This window comes from Galeopterus variegatus, unplaced genomic scaffold, assembly GCF_000696425.1.
Source record: "Galeopterus variegatus unplaced genomic scaffold, G_variegatus-3.0.2 Scaffold263, whole genome shotgun sequence".
NCBI classification, from domain to species: Eukaryota; Metazoa; Chordata; class Mammalia; order Dermoptera; family Cynocephalidae; genus Galeopterus; species Galeopterus variegatus.
Genome location: NW_007726374.1, coordinates 73,063 through 91,924, shown reverse-complemented (window position 1 = coordinate 91,924; position 18,862 = coordinate 73,063). Strand labels below are relative to the sequence as shown.

General features: G+C 36.4%; 1 protein-coding gene across 1 annotated transcript in view; it reads left to right on the top strand.

The window, feature by feature from the left end:
* The window catches only part of CCDC152 (coiled-coil domain containing 152), a 44,071-nt gene that overhangs the window by 8,776 nt on the left and 16,433 nt on the right, over positions 1-18,862 (top strand). The window lies entirely within an intron of this gene.

The following is an 18,862-nucleotide window of genomic DNA, read 5'->3' as shown; positions in this document are numbered from 1 at the left end:
TCCAGACCTCTTATTCTAGGATTAAATTGTATTTCATTTAACTCTTCCCAGGATTTCATTCAAACAAAACATCTATTAGAAATTAATGTTAAATACATTGAAGTTCCAGAAAATCTGTTATTAATATATTATACATTATTTTTTGGTAAAAGGATATCAAATATTGACCAACAGTCTAGCATACCATTTTTTCACAAATGGTAGTACAAGTTGTTTTTCCAGCTTTATTGAGATATAGCTAACAATTAGAAACTGTGTTTATTTAATATGTACAACTTGATGATTTGATGTACATCTACACTTTGAAATATTCAACATAGCCAAACTAATGAACATATCAATCACCTCACATTGTTACTTTTGTGTGTGTGTGGTGGGGGGGAGAACACTTAAGATCTACCCTTTTAGCAAATTTCAAGTATACAATACAATATAGTTAATTATAGTCACATTGTTAAACTTTAGCTCTCCAGAACTAATTTCTCCTGCACAACTGAAACTTTGTATGTCTTGACCAATATCTCATGTCTTCAGCCCCCAGTAACCACCATTCTACTCTTTGTTTCTATGAGCTAGACTTTTTTAGATTCCACATATAAGTGAAATCATGCAGCATTTGTCTTTCTGCATCTGGCTTATTTCACTTAGCATAATTTCCTCCAGGTTCATCCATGTTTTCTCAAATGGCAAGATTTTCTTTTTTAAGGCTGAATAATTTTCTCGTGTGTGTGTGTGTGTGTGTGTGTGTGTGTGTCACATTTTATTTAGCCATTTATCCATTGGCAAACATTTAGGTTGCTTTCATATCTTGGCTATTGTGAATAATGCTGAAATAAATATGGGAGCATGGATATCTCTTTGAGATACTGATTTTATTTCCTTTAGATATATACCCAGAAGAGACATTGCTGGATCATATGGTAGTTCTATTTTTAATTTTTTGAGGACCTGTACACTGTCTTCTATAATGGCTGTACCAATTTATATTCCCACCAATAATAAAGATTTCCTTCTTTCCGTATTATCTTTCTGATAATAGCCATTCCAACAGGTGTGAAGTGATATCTCATGGTCTTCGTTTCCATTTCCCTGATGATTAATGAAGTTGAACAGCTTTTCATATACATATTGCTATTTGTGTGTCTTCTCTTGAGAAATGTCTATTCAGGTCCTTTACTCATTTTTTGATCAGGTTATTTGTTTTCTTGCTATTGAGTTGTTTGAGTTCTTTATAAGTTTTGGATGTTAACTGCTTATCAAATATTTGGTTGGCAGATATTTTCTCCATTCTGTGGATTGCCTTTTCACTCTGTGGATTGTTTCTTTTGCTGTTCAGAAGATGTTCAGTTTGATGCAAGCCTGTTTGTCTATTTTTGCTTTCATTGCCTGTGCTTGTGGTGTCATATTCAAAAAGTCATTGCCCAGACCAGTGTCAAGAAACTCTCCCTATGTTTTCTTCTGGTGATTTTATGAGTTCAGATTTCACATTTAAGTCTTTAATCCATTTTGAGTTGATTTTTGTATATGGTGTGAGATAAGGGTCCAATTTCATTCTTCTATATATGGATATCCAGTTTTCTCAACACCATTTACTGAAGAAAATATTCTTTCTCCATTGTGCATTCTTGGCATTCTTGTTGAAGATCAGCTGACGACAGATACATGATTTATTTCTGGGCTCTCTATTCTGTTCCATGGTCTATATGTCTGTTTTTATGCCAGTACTATACTGTTTTAACTAGTGTAGCTTTGTAATATATTTTGAAATCAGGAGATGGATGGCTCCAGCTTTGTTCTACTTGCTCAAGATTGCTTTGGCTATTGGAGGTCTGTGTGACTTTTCTGATTGTTTTATCTACTTCCATAAAGAATGCCATTGGGATTTTGATAGGGATTGCATTAAATATGTAGACCACTTTGGGCAGTGTGGACATTTTAGCAGTATTCATTTTTTTTATCTATTAGTACAGGATATTTTTCTTTTTCTTTTTCTTTTTTTTTGTGTCCTTTTTGAAACCAGCCGCACTGCGCTCAGCCAGTGAGCGCTGTGAGTGAACTGGTCATCCCTATATAGGATCCGAACCCGCAGCGGGAGTGCTGCTGTGCTCCCAGCGCTGCACTCTCCCGAGTGCGCCACGGGCTCGGCCCAGTACAGGATATTTTTCATTTATCTTTCTTCTTTATCTTCTTTAATTTCTTTCATCGGTGCTTTATAATTTTCAGTGTACAAGTCTCACCTCTTTGCACAAGTCTCTCACCTCTTTGGTTAAGCTTATTCCTGAATATCTTATCCTTTGTTTTGCTATTGTAAATTGGATTGACTTTTTAATTTTTTTCAGATATAGAAATGTGATTGATTCATTTATTAATTCTAAGTTTTTTTTCCTTTGAGTCATTAGAGTTTTCTAAGTATATGATCATATCATCTACAAACAGAGATAATTTTACTTCTTTCTTTCTGAATTGGATGCCTTTACTTCTTTCTCTTGCCTAATTGCTCTGGCTAAGACTTCCAGTATCATGCTGTAGAGAAATGGCAAAAGTGCTAAACACACTCTTGAACATAAATTGGGTCAAAGAAGAAATCTAAAGAGAATTTAAAAAGCATCTGAGACAAATTGAAAATGAAAATGCAACATACCAAAACCTATGGGATGCAGCAAAAGCAGTTCTAAGAAGGAAGTTTATAGCAATGAATGCCTAGATTAAAAAGGAAGAAAGATATCAAATAAACAACCTATCTTTACATCTCAAGAAACTAGAGAAAGAACAATAAACTAAATCCAGTTAGCAGAAGGAAGGAAATAGTGAACATTAGGGGAGAAGTAAATCAAGTAGAGAATTAAAACCAATAAAAACTCAACAAAACGAAGAGTTGTTTTTTTAAAATATAAACCAAATTGGCGAACCCTTAACTAGACCAAGAAAAAAAAGAATGAAGATTTAAATAAATAAAATCAGAAATGAAGGAGGAAACATTACAATGGATGCCTCAGGGAGGGAAATAGAGTCATCAGGGACTATTATAAACAATTATATGCTGACAAACTGGGTAACCTAGAAGAAACAGACAAATTCCTAGAAACATACAACCTACCAAAACTAAGTCAAGAAATAAAAATACTGAACAGACCAATATCAAATAGGGATATTGAATGAATAATCGAAAATCTCCCAACAAAGAAAAGCCCAGTACCAGTTGGCTTCATGGATAAATTTTATCAAGCACTCAAAGAAAAATTAATACCAATTCTTATTAAACTCTTTTAGAAAATAAAAGAGGAAACACTTCTAAACTCATTCTGTGAGGCCAGCATCATCCTGATACAAAAACCAAAGACTACAAGAAAATAAAACTGCAGGCCAATATTCCTGATGAACCCAGATGCAAAAATCCTCAATAAAATACTAGCAAACCAAATTTAATAACACATTAAAAGGATCATATACCATTACCAAGTGGGATATATCCCTGGAATGCAAGGATAATACAAATCAATCAATGTGATATACCACATTAGCAAATGAAACAAAAACCCACATGAACATCTCAATAGATGCTGAAAAAGCATTTGACAAAGTTCAACATCCATTCATAATTTTAAAAACTCTCAACAATATAAGTATAGGTATAAAAGGTAATAGATATAGGAGGAACTTACTTCAACGCAATAAAGGTCATATGTGAAAAGCCCACAGCTAACAGCATAATCAATGAGAGAAAACTAAAAGCTTTCCCTTTAAGATTCAGTACAAGGTAAGTACAAGTTTTTAAATAGCCATTCTTGAGAATGTATGTATTAGTCCATTTCTGTTACTTATAACAAAATTCATGGAACTGGGTGATTTATAAAGAAAAATCAAATTTATTGCTTACCATTGCTGAGGCTGGGAAGTCCAAAGTCCATCTGGTGGTGGAGACAATGACCCAGAGGTCTCACATTGCAAGATGGTGGAAGCCGAAGGAGCAGAGAGAGACTCTCCTCTCTCTTCTTTTAAAGCCCTCAGAACCACGCCCCTGATTACCATTTTTAATCTATTCACTACTGCACAGTCCTATAATCTAATCACCTCTTCAAGGCCCCACCTTTCAATTACCATAACAGGATCCCCCCCCTCTTAACAATCACAGTGGGGGCCAAGTTTCTAATACATAAAACTTGGGGGACAAAATTCAAGCTTCAGGGAGTTTGGGGGGACATAATTCAATCCATTACAATGGATATCCTCTGTTGCCTCTCAGGAAGAAATGGGGATTCACTGAGTTCATTTTCCCACTGTTTCTGCAAGGCTTGGTTGAGCAAAGTGATGGTTGTAAACTACCTATATTTGACTTCTTTCACCCAATTGATTACCCAGGTAGTACGGTTAACTTGCTTATTTAAGCTACCCAGTGTTCTCTCCAGTAACTGTTTCCTCTTCTTAATAGAAACCTGATTTTTTTTCTGACATTCACCCTTTGTTCAATTAACCATATGCCTCAGAAGAAGTTGATTGCACCCTATTTTCAAGGGAGGACTTCTGGAATAATTTTCCACTCTCCCAAAAGATGAGTTGTGTTCTTCTTGTTATAAAATTGCATATGATGCCTGAAAGTATTTCAGACTTCTTGCTTCCAGCCTAAAAATTGTGCCAGCACTGAGAATGGCAAGAAAGACTATGAGAATGGTTTCTTGGTAACATTATTGAGCTGGTGGATCAATTACTCTCTGAGTTTAAGAGTTTTTTCAGTTACAATTCGAGAAATAATAACTTTCTTTATTCTCATCCATCAATCTTTTCAGTAGGGACTTATGGATTAAGAGTAAAAGATGATCAACTGAGATATAGAAAAAAGATTACAATTCCTATTTGCATTTATTTTTATCTAAAAAACATCAAAGCAAGTAATCTTATGAAAGTTTTATAAATAAAATAATATTCCTTATAATATGTATAAGTCAGTTATGTGTCATTTTGGATATACAAGGTGCTTCCTCTGAGAATGGGAGTTCTAAAACTGAACAGTTGCTTGTTAATTTTTCCTCCAGTCTCAATGTAAAGACATGTAGTACAGTTTACCTGTAGCTGGATAAGAGAGTTTTGCAGATAATATTAGCTACTTCTAATCAAATTATTCTTTTCAAATGGACAAGTGGCTTTCAAGAAATATAACACATATTGAGGATAACAACAGCAACAATAATGATAATGATAATAATAATAATAATAATACAAGCACAAGCCAAAAAAAAAGTATGAGAGCTGTCATATTTCCTACCGCTATAAAAGTTCTTCATCAGGTATATTAATAAATTTAAAATAATGAAAATATATTAAACCTGATGAAATATCAGCCAAAAGTGGCCAAGTAACTGATTTTGGAAGAAAATTAATCCATAGAAAGGCCATTTGATATTTAGAAATGGTTCCATCATTAAGCAATTTGAGGGCTGAAAATGTATTGACTTTAAGTACTCTGGCCTGCACATTAAACTTGGAAACAGAACTCTAACTTCAACAAAAATCCTTCAAATAGACCTTAGGTTTCATATAAGGAAGATGTAAGGATCTTAGAAGATGCCGCTGCATCCTATCAATAAGTAAAAAGTTGAATGAACTGAAAAATCAACAATTCTTCTTAGATTCAACAGAGAAGTGGGGTCACAGGGCAAACCACTGCCTTCAAAGTTGGAGAGACAGACAAACACATACAATCACAACTTATCAGAGAAGTTGTGAGCAAAACCCCAAACAGAAACCTTCCCAAGTATCAGGAAGACTCCAAGTAGGAAACCCTAAACTGTAATTGATTAACTGCTGGAGGCTCAGTATGGGCAAATCTAAGAGAAAAAAACTTCAAGGAGAATTAGCCATGGGTGGGAGGGGCAACACGTTTACAGATTTTACCTCTAAGGTCTACTAAGTTCTCACAATGAAAATCTGAGAAAAATCTCCTTGGGCTTCTGGAAGGGGGAGGGGAATTAACCATTTTGAAATAAGCTAGAGCATCTTCTTAATAAGACCTGCCCCCAAAGAAACTATTTTACCACAGACTAACCTACTGGGGTTTTATCAGAGGCTAATGTATGTGGGGGAAGGGAAATATTCGATTTCAGCCCTCTCTAGTCTTCCATATCTAGTCAGGGTCCACCCCAGCCCACTCTAGCCATCCTTTCCCACCTACAGGAGGGGGGACTGAGAACCATATGTGTAATAAACAGTTCAGAGGCATAGGCTCACTAAAAGACTGTGATCTAAGCATAAGACTATAGAGTGCTTCCTTTCTCTCACAGGTATATTTACTGGTGTTCCATTTACCAGTACTTCATGTCCCACTTTTTAAAAAAATTACAAGGCATACTAGAAGGAATAACACACAGTTTGAAGAGACAGACCAAGCATAAGAACCAGACTCAGATATGTCGTGGAAGAAGGAAAGAAGCAGAGCATGCCCAGGGTCCTAAGGCAGGCACTGAAGGCTGCCTCCTCTACCCAGAAGCAGACAAGAAGCAGAGCACACCCAGGGTCCTAAGGCAGGAGCTGAGGGACGCTCCTTCTGCCTACAACCAGGCAAGCAGAGGATGCCCCAGGGTCCTAAGGCAGGAGCCAAGGGCAGCACCTTCCACCCAGAAGCAGGCAAGAAGCAGAGCACACCCAGTTTCCTAAGGCAGGAGCCAAAGACAGCACCCTCTGCCCAAAAACATACAAGAAGCAGAGCACAACTGTGGTCCTAAGGCAGGAGCAAAGAGTAGCACCCCTCCATCTGGAAGCAGGCAAGGAGCACACCAAAAAACACCACTTCCACAAGGGTGTCCTACCACAGTCACTTCCAAAGCCACAGCTCCACTAAAGCAGCTCAGTGCCACAGCCACTGTGCAGGTGGCCTGCCAGACACTCAACTGCATTGACACAAGGAGAATCATCAGTGCAGACCAGAAAAAGAAGATGTCTCTCTCCTCAAAGCCTATTCCAGAGTAATAGAAGAAGCAACTGCTCTACCAGATGACTGGACATCAATGTAGAGGTACTAGAAATATGAAAAAACAAGAAAATATGATAGCACCAAAAGAATACAGTAATTCTCAAATACCAGACTCTATCGAGCAGGAAACACTTGAAATGACTGAGAAGGAATTCCAAGCAACAATCTTAAGGAAATTCACTGTGAGATGAGAAGACTCAGCTAGACAACATAATGAAATGAGAAAAAAAATCCAGGATATGAAGGAAGAAATTCGCAAAAAGATTAATACCTTAAAAAAGAACATAGCAGAACTCATGGAACTGAAAGATTAACTCAATGAAATAAAAATCACAACTGTTAGCTTAAGCAGCAGGCTAGAACAAGCAGAAGAAAGAATTTCTGATCTTGAAGATAGTCTTTTTGAAATTACCCAGGCGGACAAGAAAAAGGAAAAAAGAATTTTAAAAAATGAAGAAAATCTAAAAGAGCTAGCAGACAACCTTAAACATACAAATATTCAAATCATGGGTGTTCCAGAAGGGGAGGAGAAAGGAAAAGGGATAGAAAACCTATTCAACAAAATAATAACAGAAAACTTCCCAGGTATAAGGAGAAACACAGACCTTCAGATCCAGGAGGCTCAAAGATCCCCAAACAGATTCAACTAAAAAAGATCTTCTCCAAGACATATTATAGTCAAACTTGGAAAGCTCAAAGACAGAGAATCTTAAAAGAAGCAAGAGAAAAGTGTCAAGTCACCTATAAGAGAGTCCCTATCAGACTAATAGTAGACTTCTCAACAGAAACTCTACAGGCCAGAAGAAAATGATATATTCAAAATACTAAAAAACGAACAAACAAACAAACAAAAACTCCAGCAAGGCTACGCTTCAGAAATGAGGAAAAATAATGTATTTTCTAGACAAACAAAAACTGCAGGAGTTCACTACCACATGACCAGACCTACAAGAAATTCTCAAGGAGGGGCCGGCCCGGTGGCGCACTGCTACAGTGCGCCGCTTGGGAGCGCGGCGACGCTCCCGCCAAGGGTTCAGATCCCACATACAGACCGGTTCCCACTCACTGGCTGAGCGAGGTGCGGACGCAGCGCCGAGGGTTGCGATCCCGTTGCCGGACACGAAAAAAGACAAAAAGAAAAAAAAAAAGAAATTCTCAAGGAAGTCCTGCATATATAATCCAAAAATGGAAAAATGGTAAATAGTACCATAAATACATAAGTAAGAACAAAACCCATAGGTAGAACAAAAATGCAAACAAGAGAAAGAAACTAAATCTTACCACCACAAAAAACCCTAATGACAATTTAATAATGCACCTGCTTTACTCATGGTTTTAGTAATTTTGGTCTTCTCTCTTTTTTTTCTTGGCCAATTTAGATAAAGCATCAACTTTTTTAAAGAATCAACTTCTGGTTTTATTGATTTTCTCCATTGTTTCTTAATTCCCTATTCAGATATTTCTGTTGCAATCTTTGTTATTTCCTACTTATATTTGCTTTTGATTGATTTTGCTCTTTTTTTTTCTATTTTCTTAAGATAGAAGTTTACGTTACTGATTTGAGATTTTTCTTATTTTTAACATAGGCGTTTACAAGTATAAATTTTCCTCTAAGCACTGCATAAGCCCTGCATCCTATAAATATTGATATGTTTTTATATCAAAGTACTCTCTAATTCCCCTGTGAATTTTCTTTTTGCCCATTGTTTATTTAGGAGAGTGTTGTTTAATTTCCACACATATGTGAATTTTTGAAATTTCCTTCTGTTATTCTGGTCAGAGAACATATTTTCTATGATCTTAGTCTTTTTAAATGTATTAAGACTTGTTTTATGGCCAAAAATTATTTTCTAATTTTTAAAAAATGAACAAATTACTAATATCAGAAATGACAGAGAGGACATTACTATAGATTCCATGGACATTTGAAGGATGATAAAGGAATACTATGAAAAACTGTATGCCCATAAATTTGATAACCTATGTGCAATTGACTAATTCTTTAAAAGACACAATCTGACAAAACTCATACAAGAAAATATAAAACAATCTGAATAGTCCTATATCTATTAAAGAAATTTAGTAAATAATTAGTAACCTTTCAAAACAGAAAGCACCAGGCCCATATGGATTTACTGGTTAATTCTACCAAACATTTAAGGATGAAATTATGCCAATTCTCTGTAATCTCGTCCAGAAATAAAAGCAGAAGGAATGCTTCCTAACTCATCCTATGAGGCCAGCATTACCCTAATACCAACACCAGCAAAAGATATTACAAGAAAAGAAAACTACAGACCAGTATCTCTCAGGAACATAGATGCAAAAACCTTCAACAAAATATTAGCAAATCAAATCCAACAATGTATAAAAAGATTTATACACCATGAGCAAGTGATATTTATCCCAGGTATTTAAGGTTGGTTCAACATTTGAAAATCAACTGATGTAATCTATCACTCCACCAGGCAAAAAAAGAAAAATCCCATGATTATATTAACAGATGTAGAAAAAAGCATTTGACAAAATTCAACACCCAATCATAATAAAAACTCCTAGCAAACTAGGAATAGAGGGGAATTTCCTCAGCTTGATTAATAACGTCTACAAAAAAAACTACAGCTAATATCATACATAATGTAAGAAACCAGACGCTTTCCTTCTAACACAGAGAGACAAGGATGTCCCTTCTCACCATTCCTTTTCAGCATATACTTGAAGTCCAAGACAATGCAGTAAAACAAGAAAAGGAATTGAAAGGGATACAGATTGAGAAGGAAGATATGAAACTGTTCACAGACAACATTATTATCTATGTAGAATTGATAACAACAACAAAAACCTCCTGGAACTAACAAGTGATTATAGCAAGGTTACAGGATACAAAGTTAATATATAAATTCAATTGCTTTCCTATATACCAGAAATGAACAAAGGTAATTTGAAATTAAAAACATAATACCATTTATATTAGCACCCTCAAAAAGAATAGGTATAACTCTAACAAAACATATGCAAGATCTATATGAGGAAAACTACAAAATGCCGATGAAAAGAATCAAAGAAGGCCTAAATAACTGAAGACATAGTTTATGTGCATGGACAGGAACATAATTATGGGCAAAATTATAGAGAATTTCAGCTGGGGATGACAGATCACTAAGCCAAATCTGGGGCACATCTAAGTGCAGGGCCCCATGTCATAGGTCCCATGCCCAGGAAAGTGTTGCTTGGACATTCATGTTTCTTAGATTCCATTGCTTTCTTTTTATATTTGAAGCAAGTTCTTATTTATATGTAAAATGTGGCCTCTCAGGTCTGTCAAATCTGCTACTTACTTAGATGTAGACAGAACACGCTTACTTTGTATTCACTTTGAGTCTGGCTGAACTCCTAAGCATCCTGAGTCCACTGGGATTCTGTGCTCAGGGGGATTGCAAACAATGTGTGAATGTGGTGGAAAGAACAGAAGACAATATTGCTTCTATCTCCTCTGCTTATGTGCATTCTCCATTGTCCCACTGGACTTCACTTACAAATTCAGAGACAAAACTATTAAGAATTTTAAGACAGTGATAACAGAGTATTAAACCAAGAATGGCATATTTATGAGCACAGGGCTCTGTACAACTGCACACATCACACTCCTATAAAGCTGGTCCTGCCTATAAGTAAGTAGGAAGAGAATTGGATAGATACTTTGATCAGAAACCAAAGCTGAGGGGTCATTGCTTCAATATAGCACAAAAGTTAGCTCTAAATTTTCTAGAAACCAAGGTAAAACAAAACAAAACAAAAAATAATTTGGTGAGTTATTTACTATCAAAATCTGATTTAAAAAATAAAATAGAGAGAGGGCCGAGAGCTGCCAGGCCCATGTGCTCCCCAACCCCCAAAGCACCCACACCAGAGCAGGTAGGTGCTGCCGCAGGACGCCCCCAGCCCAGGTCAGTGTGTGCCACCCAGAAAGGCCCAGAGAGCTACCAAGCCCACACGCCCCCCTTAGGCATCTGCATCAGAACAGTAGGCACTGCTGTGGGACTCCAATCCCAGGCCACTCCCCATGGCCCAGAGAGGCCCGAGCCTCCCACCCACAGGCAACAAGGCAGCTGTGCCAAATTGGCAGTCCCAGCAGTATCCTAGCCAGACATTAGGGCCAAATGAGTGGACTGTGAAATCACCTGCCACAATGACTAAACACCAAAGGAAAGATACCAGAAATATGAAAAATCAAGAAAGTACACCACCAAAGGGTAATAATAACTCTCAAGCTCTAGATCCTATAGAACAAGAAGTCCTTGAAATGACCGATAAGGAATTTCAAGTGATAATTCTAAGGAAACTAAATGAGATACAAGAAAACTCAGTTAGACAACACAATGAAATGAGAAAAAGTATACAGGACCTGAAAGAAGATATGTACAAAGAAATCAGTGCCATGAAAAAGAATGTAGCAGAGCTTACAGTGCTGAAGAATTCATTCAACAAAATAAAAAACACAACAGAGAGTTTAACCAGCAGGCTAGAAGAAGCAGAAGAGAGAATTTCTTGGTACCTTTGTCAAAGATCAGTTGGTTTTAAGTACCTGGGTTGATTTCTGGGTCCTCTATTCAGTTCCATTGGTCCATTTGTTTGTTTTTATTCCAGTACCATGCTGTTTTGATTACTATAGCTTTGCAATATAATTTGAAGTCAGGTAGTATGATGCCTCCAGTTTTATTTTATTTTTTTGCTCAGTATTACTTTGGTTATTCAGGATCTCTTGTTGTTCCGTATGAATTTTAGGATTGTTTTTTCTATTTCTGTTAAGAATGTTAGCCAGCCCGGTGGCGCACTGCTACAGTGTGCCACTTGGGAAGTGCGGCGGCGCTCCCGCCGAGGGTTCGGATCCCACATACAGACCAGCCGCTCACTGGCTGAGCGAAGGGCGGGGGCAGTGCTGAGGGTTGCGATCCCGTAGCTGGTCCCGGTCCGGTACGGGCGCAACACTGAGGGTTGCGATCCGTTGCTGGTCACGAAAAAAGAGACAAAAAAAAAAAAAAAGATTGCATTGAATCTGTAGATCACTTTGGGTAATATGGACATTTCTACCACACTAATTCTTCCAATCCATGAACAAGGAATCTTTCCAGGTTTTGGTGTCCTCTTTAATATCTTTCAGCAGAATTTTGTAGTTCTTATTATAGAGATCTTTCACCTCTTTGGTTAAATTTATTCCTAGATATTTTATTATTTTGGTAGCTGTCATAAATGGGCTTGCTTTCTTGATTTTATTTTCTGTTTGTTCGTTGTTGGTATATAAGAACATTACTGATTTTTGTGTATTGATATTGTATCCTGAAACCTTACTGAATTCATTTATCAGCTCTCGGAGTTTTTTGGTAGAGATTATGGGTTTTTCTATATCCAAGATCATGTCATCTGCAAACAGTGACCATTTGACTTTGTCTTTTCCAATTTGGATGCCTTTTATTTCTTTTTCTTCCCTGCTTGCTATGGCTAATACTTCCATACTATGTTGAATAGGAGTCGTGAGAATGGGCATCCTTATCTTGTTCCTGTTCTTAAAAGAAAAGCTTTCAGTTTTTCCCCATTTAGGATAATGTCAGAAATACCTCTCACCATATACAAAAATCAACCCAAAATGGATTAAAGATTTAAGTGTAAGACCTGAAACTATAAAATTTCTAGAAGAAAATATAGGGGAAATACTTCAGGATGTAGGACTGGGCAAAGACTTTATGAATAAGACCCCAAAAGCACAAGCAACAAAAGAAAAAAATAAATAAATGGGATTATACCAAACTATAAGGCTTCTGAACAGCAAAGGAAACAATCAACAGAATGAAAAGACAACCTACCGAATAGGAGAAAATATTTGCAAACCATACATCCAGTAAGGGATTAATTTCCAGAATAAACCAGGAACTCAAAAGCCCTGCCCACTGCTGGAGCAGGAGCCAAGGTGAGCAGTGTACTTCGTGCCACTGGGGATGCATACTGAAGCCCTAGAAAGCCCTGCCCATGGCCCAAGCAGGAGCCAAAGTGAGCAGCATACCAGGCACCACCAGGGGCCCAGACTGAAGACCCGGAAAGCCCCTCCCACCATGTGAGCAGGAGCCAAGGTGGTCCACCACAGCCACTGCCACACCAACTGCCACTGCAAGGATGGCTCACTACCACAGTAGCAGCCAGGGCTACCCCACAGGCAGCCTACCACACACTTAACTGCATTGATACAAGAAGAATCACCAGCAGAGCCTGAAAAAAGAGGAAGAAGTCTTTCTCCTCATAGCCCACTCCAGAGTAATAGAAGAAACAAGTGCTCAACCAGATAACCAACATCAACAACAAAAAACCACTAGAACTACAAATAAATGAGAAGATATGACAACACAAAAGGAATACAGTAATTATTAAGTACCAGACCCCATTGAGCAGGAAACTCTTGAACTGTCAAAAAAGGAATTCTGAGTAACTATCTTATTAAAATTTATCTTAAGAAATAAGAAAATATCCAATTAGAGAACACAATGTAACAGGAAAAAATATCCAGGGTATGAAGGAGAAAATTTACAAAGAGAATAAAGCCTTAAAAAAGAATGTAGCCAAACTCCTAGAAGTGAAGGATTCACTCAATGAAATAAAAAACACAACAGAGAGCTTGAGCAGCAGGGTAGTAAAAGCAGAAGAAAGAATTCAGATCTTGAGATGATCTTTTTGAAATAACCTAGGTGGACCAGAAAAAGGAAAAAAAGAATTTTAAAAAGTTGAAGAAAATTTAGGAGAGTTAGCAGACAACCTCAAGCACACAAACATATGAATCATTGGTATTCCAGAGGGGAGGAGAAACCCGTGGGATACTGCAAAAGCAATACTAAGAGGGAATTTTATTGCAATAAACACTTACATCAAAAGAATAGAAAGATTGCAAATAAATGACCTAATGCTACACCTCAAAGAACTAGAGAAACAACAATCCAATCCTAAAAGTAGTAGATGGAAAGAAATAATTAAGTTCAGAGTAGAATAAAAAGATATAGAGACAAAAAAATGATGCAAAAGGCCAATGAAATGAAAAGTTGGTTTTTTGAGAAGATAAATAAAATAGACAAATCATCAGCTAGGTTAACAAAAAAAAGAGAGAGAGAGAGAGAGAAGAACCAAAAAACAAAACTCAGACATGAAAAGGGAGATATTACAACCTATATAACAGATATACAAAGAATCATTAGAGACTATTATATTTTTAACAATTTTTTTACTTTATTTATTTATTTGTTTATTTGTTTGTTTATATTTAAAATTAATTTTTTATTGAAACATATTGATTGTACATATTCATGGGGTACAGAGCTATATTTCAATACAAATATACAATGTGTGATGGTCTAATTAGGGTAATTAGCATTTCATCATTGCAAAACTTAATCATTTCTTTGTGATGTGAACATTTGATCTCCTTTCTTCTAGTTGTTTGAAAACATGCAGTAAATCATTGACTTTAGATTCTTGGTCAACTATACACCAGTAGAACTCATTTTCTCTATCGAGCTGTAATTCTGTAACCATTAAGAAATATTATCTTTTCTCTTTTTCTTTTTTAATGTTTTGTTTTGTTTTTATTGGTTATGAATATTCATGGTGTGCAAAGCAAATTGTCACCACTGGTGCCTAAGATGTGATGGCCAGATCCATACTAACAACTGTATGCCAACAAATACGAAAACCTGGAGGAAATGGATAAGTTTCTGGACACATACAAACAACCAAGACTGAACCAAGAAGGAAAAGAAAAACCTGAACAGACCAATAACAAGCAATGAGATTGAAGCAGTAATCAGCAATCTTTCAAAAAAGAAAAGCTCAGGACCAGATATCTTTTCAGCTAAATTATATCAAACCTTTAAAGAGGAATTAATACCATTAATTTTCAAACTATTCCAAAAACCAAAACAGAAGGCATTCTCCCAAACTCATTCCATGAGGCCAGCATCACCCTGATATGAAAACCAGACAAAGATACAACAAAAAAAGAAAATTACAGGCCAATATCCTTGATAAACATAGATGTAAAAATCCTCAAGAAAATATTAGCAATCAGAATACAGCAGTACATCAAAAGAATTATACACAATGTTCAAGTGGGATTCATCCCAGGGATGCAAGGATGTTTCAACATATGCAAGTCAATATATGTGATATGCCATGTCAACAAAACCAAGGATAAAAACCATATGATGATCTCAATAGATGCAGAAAAGCATTAGACAATATTCAACATCACTTCGTGATAAAGACTCTCAGCAAATTAGTCATAGAAGGAAATTATCTCAGCACAATAAAAGCCATATATGACAAACCAATTGCCAATATCATCCTGAATGGGGAAAAGATGAGATCTTTTCCCTTAAGAACAGGAACAAGACAAGGATGCCCACTCCAATCACTTCTATTGAACATAGTATTGAAAGTACTAGCCAGAGTAATCAGGCAAGAGAAAGAAATAAAGGGCATCCAGATTAGAAAGGATAAACTCAGTCTGTCCCTGTTTGCAGACAACATGATCTTGTATGTAGGAAAACCTGAAGTCTCTACCAGAAAACTCTTAGAGCTGATTAATTATTTCAGCAATGTTGCAGAATTACAAAATCAACACTCCAAAATCAGTAGCATTTTTGTACTCTAATAACAAAATAGGAGAAAAGGAAATCAAGAAAGTAAACCCATTTACAATAGTTGCCAAAAAAATAAAATACCTAGGAATCAATTTAACCAAGGAGGTGAAAGATCTCTACAATGAGAACTACAAAACACTACTGAAAGAAATTGAAGAGGATACAAAAAGCCAGAAAGACATACCATGCTCCTGGTTTGGAAGAATTAACATTGTTAAATTTCCATACTACCCAAAGCAATTTACCGATTCAATGCAATCCCCATCAAAATACCAATAATATTCTTCACAGAAATAGAGAAAACAGTACTAACATCCATATGGTATTAAAATAAAGACCCCAAATAGTCAAAGCAATCCTGAGCAAAAAAATAAAGCCAGAGGCATGACACTACCTGACTTCAAATTATATTAAAAGCCTACTGTAAGCAAAACAGCATGGTACTGGCATAAAAACAGACACTCAGACCAATGGAACAGAAAAGAAAACCTGGGAATCAACCCACATACTTACAACCAATTGATCTTTGATAAAGGCAACAAGATCCTACATTGGGGAAACGACTGTCTCTTCAGTAAATGGTGCTGGGAAAATTGGACATCCATATGGAGAAGAACAAAATTGGACCTGTACCTCTTACCATATACCAAAATCAACTCAAAATGGATTAAAGATTTAATAAGACCCCAAACCATAAAATTACTGGAAAAAATAAAAACATAGGGGAAACACTTCAGGAAGTAAGACTGGGCAAAGACTTTATGAATATGACCCCAACAGTACAAGCAGCAAAAGAAAAAATAAACAAGTGGGATTATATAAAATTAAAAAGGTCCCACACAGCAAAGGAAACAATCAACAGAGTGGAAAGACAACCTATGGAATCGGAAAAAGTATTTGCAAACTATACATTCAACAAGGGATTAATATCCATAATATATAAGGAATTCAAACAACTACACAGTAAAAAAAAACCTAAATAATCCAATTAAAAAATGGGCAAAGGAGATGAATAGACATTTTTCAAAGGAAGACATACAAATGGCCAAGAGCTACATGAAAAAATGTTCAAAATCACTAATCATCAGGGAAATGCAAATCCAAACCACATTGAGATATCATCTCACCCCAGTTAGACTGGCTATTACTACAAAGACTGAGAATAACAAATGCTGGTGAGGATGCTGGGAAAGGGGAATTCTTCTACACTTTTGGTGGAACTATAAATTAGTACAGCCATTATGGAAAACGGTATGAAGCTTTCTCAAACAACTACATATAGAACTACCCTATGATCCAGCAATATCACAACTGGGTATATATCCAAAGGAATGGAAATCATCGTGTCAAAGGGATAACTACACTCCCATGTTTATCTCAGCTCTATTTACAAATATGAACTATGGAACCAACCTAAATGTCCATAAACAGATGACTGGATAAGGAAAAAGTGGTATACATACACAAAGGAATACAACTCAGCCATAAAAAAGAATGAAATTCTGCCATTTGCAGCAACATGGATGAGCCTGGAGAAAATCATGTTAAGTGAAATAAGCCAGGCACAGAAAGAGAAATACTAAATCTCCTCACTCATAAGTGGATCAAAGAAGGAAGGAAGGAAGGTAGGAAGGAAGGGAAGAAAGCAGGGAGGGATAGAGGGGAAGGGGATGGAGGTTAGGGAGAAATAGGGTAATGACACAAAGAATAATTATACTTTGTAATGATGAACATGCTAACAGTACTGATTTGATCATCACATATTGTACACAAATATTAATAGTCAACTCTGCACCCCATAAATATGTATAATCAATTATGGTTCACTTAAAAAAGAAAAAAGAGACAAATTGAACTTTATCAAAGCCAAAAACTTTTGTGCATCAAAGGATATATCAGCAGAGTAAAAAGACAACCCAAAGAATGAGAGAAAATATTTATAAATCATATATCTGATAAGGGATTAATATCCAGAATATATAAAAAAACTCCTACAAGTACAACTCAACAACAGCAAAACATTTGGTTCACAAATAGCCAAAGGAGTTGAACAGACATTTCTCCAAAAAAGACATACCAATGACCAATAAGCATATGAAAAGATGTTCAACATCACTAATCATTAGGGAAGTGCAAATCAAAACCACAATGAGATACCACTTCACACTTATTAGGGTGACTATTGTTTAAGAAAAAAACAGAAAATTAGCTTAGTGAGATGTGGAGAAATTGGAACTCTTGTGCATTGCTGGAGAGAATGTAAAATGGTACTACAGATACAGTGGAAAACTGATGATTTCTCAAAACATTAAATATTGAATCATCATATGATCCAGCAATTCCACTCCTGGATATATACACAAAAAATCAAAAGCAGGGCTCAACCAGGTATTTGTATACCAATGTTCATAACAGCATTATTAACAATAGCCAAAAGATAGAAACAACCTAAATGTCCATCAAAGATGTATGAATAAACAAAATGTGGTATATATACACATACAATTGAAATGTTATTGAACCTTTAAAAAAATGAAATTCTGGGGCTGGCCCGGTGGCGCACTGGAGAGTGCGCCGCTTGGGAGCGCGGCGGCGCTCCCGCCGAGGGTTCGGATCCCATGTGGCGGCCGGTTCCCGCTCACTGGCTGAGCGCGGTGCAGGCGCAACACCGAGGGTTGCGATCCCGTTGCCGTTCCCTGGTACGGGCGTGACACCGAGGGTTGTGATCCCGTTACCGGTCAGTAAAAAAGACAAAAAAAGGGAAAAAAAAATGAAATTCTGATACATGCTATAACATGAATGAACCTTGAACACATTATGCTAAGTCCAATTAACAAAAACAGCAAAATAACTAAATAGCTACATATTCCCATATTCTAAAGAAAGATGCTAAAAAAATTACTAGAAGTTGGAATAAATCTAGGCTCTCCATTATATTTGCCACAACCTCCTAGAAGACTAGAATCCCAGAACTTAAGTAGAGAATTTTTCAACTCTTCCCATTACTTGTCCCCAACCCCCAAGAGATAGAGCTGGAGGAAAGACATGGAAGAGCAATTAAAGAGCCAACTAAGACTCCTTCCTCACTTCCATTGAGTCCTTCCAGACACAGATCTAGCCAGTGATGAGGGTCATGAAAACTTTCAGTCAAATAGGAAATTAGAATTTTAAGTTGACCTGAATGTTTATTAATCTAAATTAACTACAGGGTTTTTAAAAT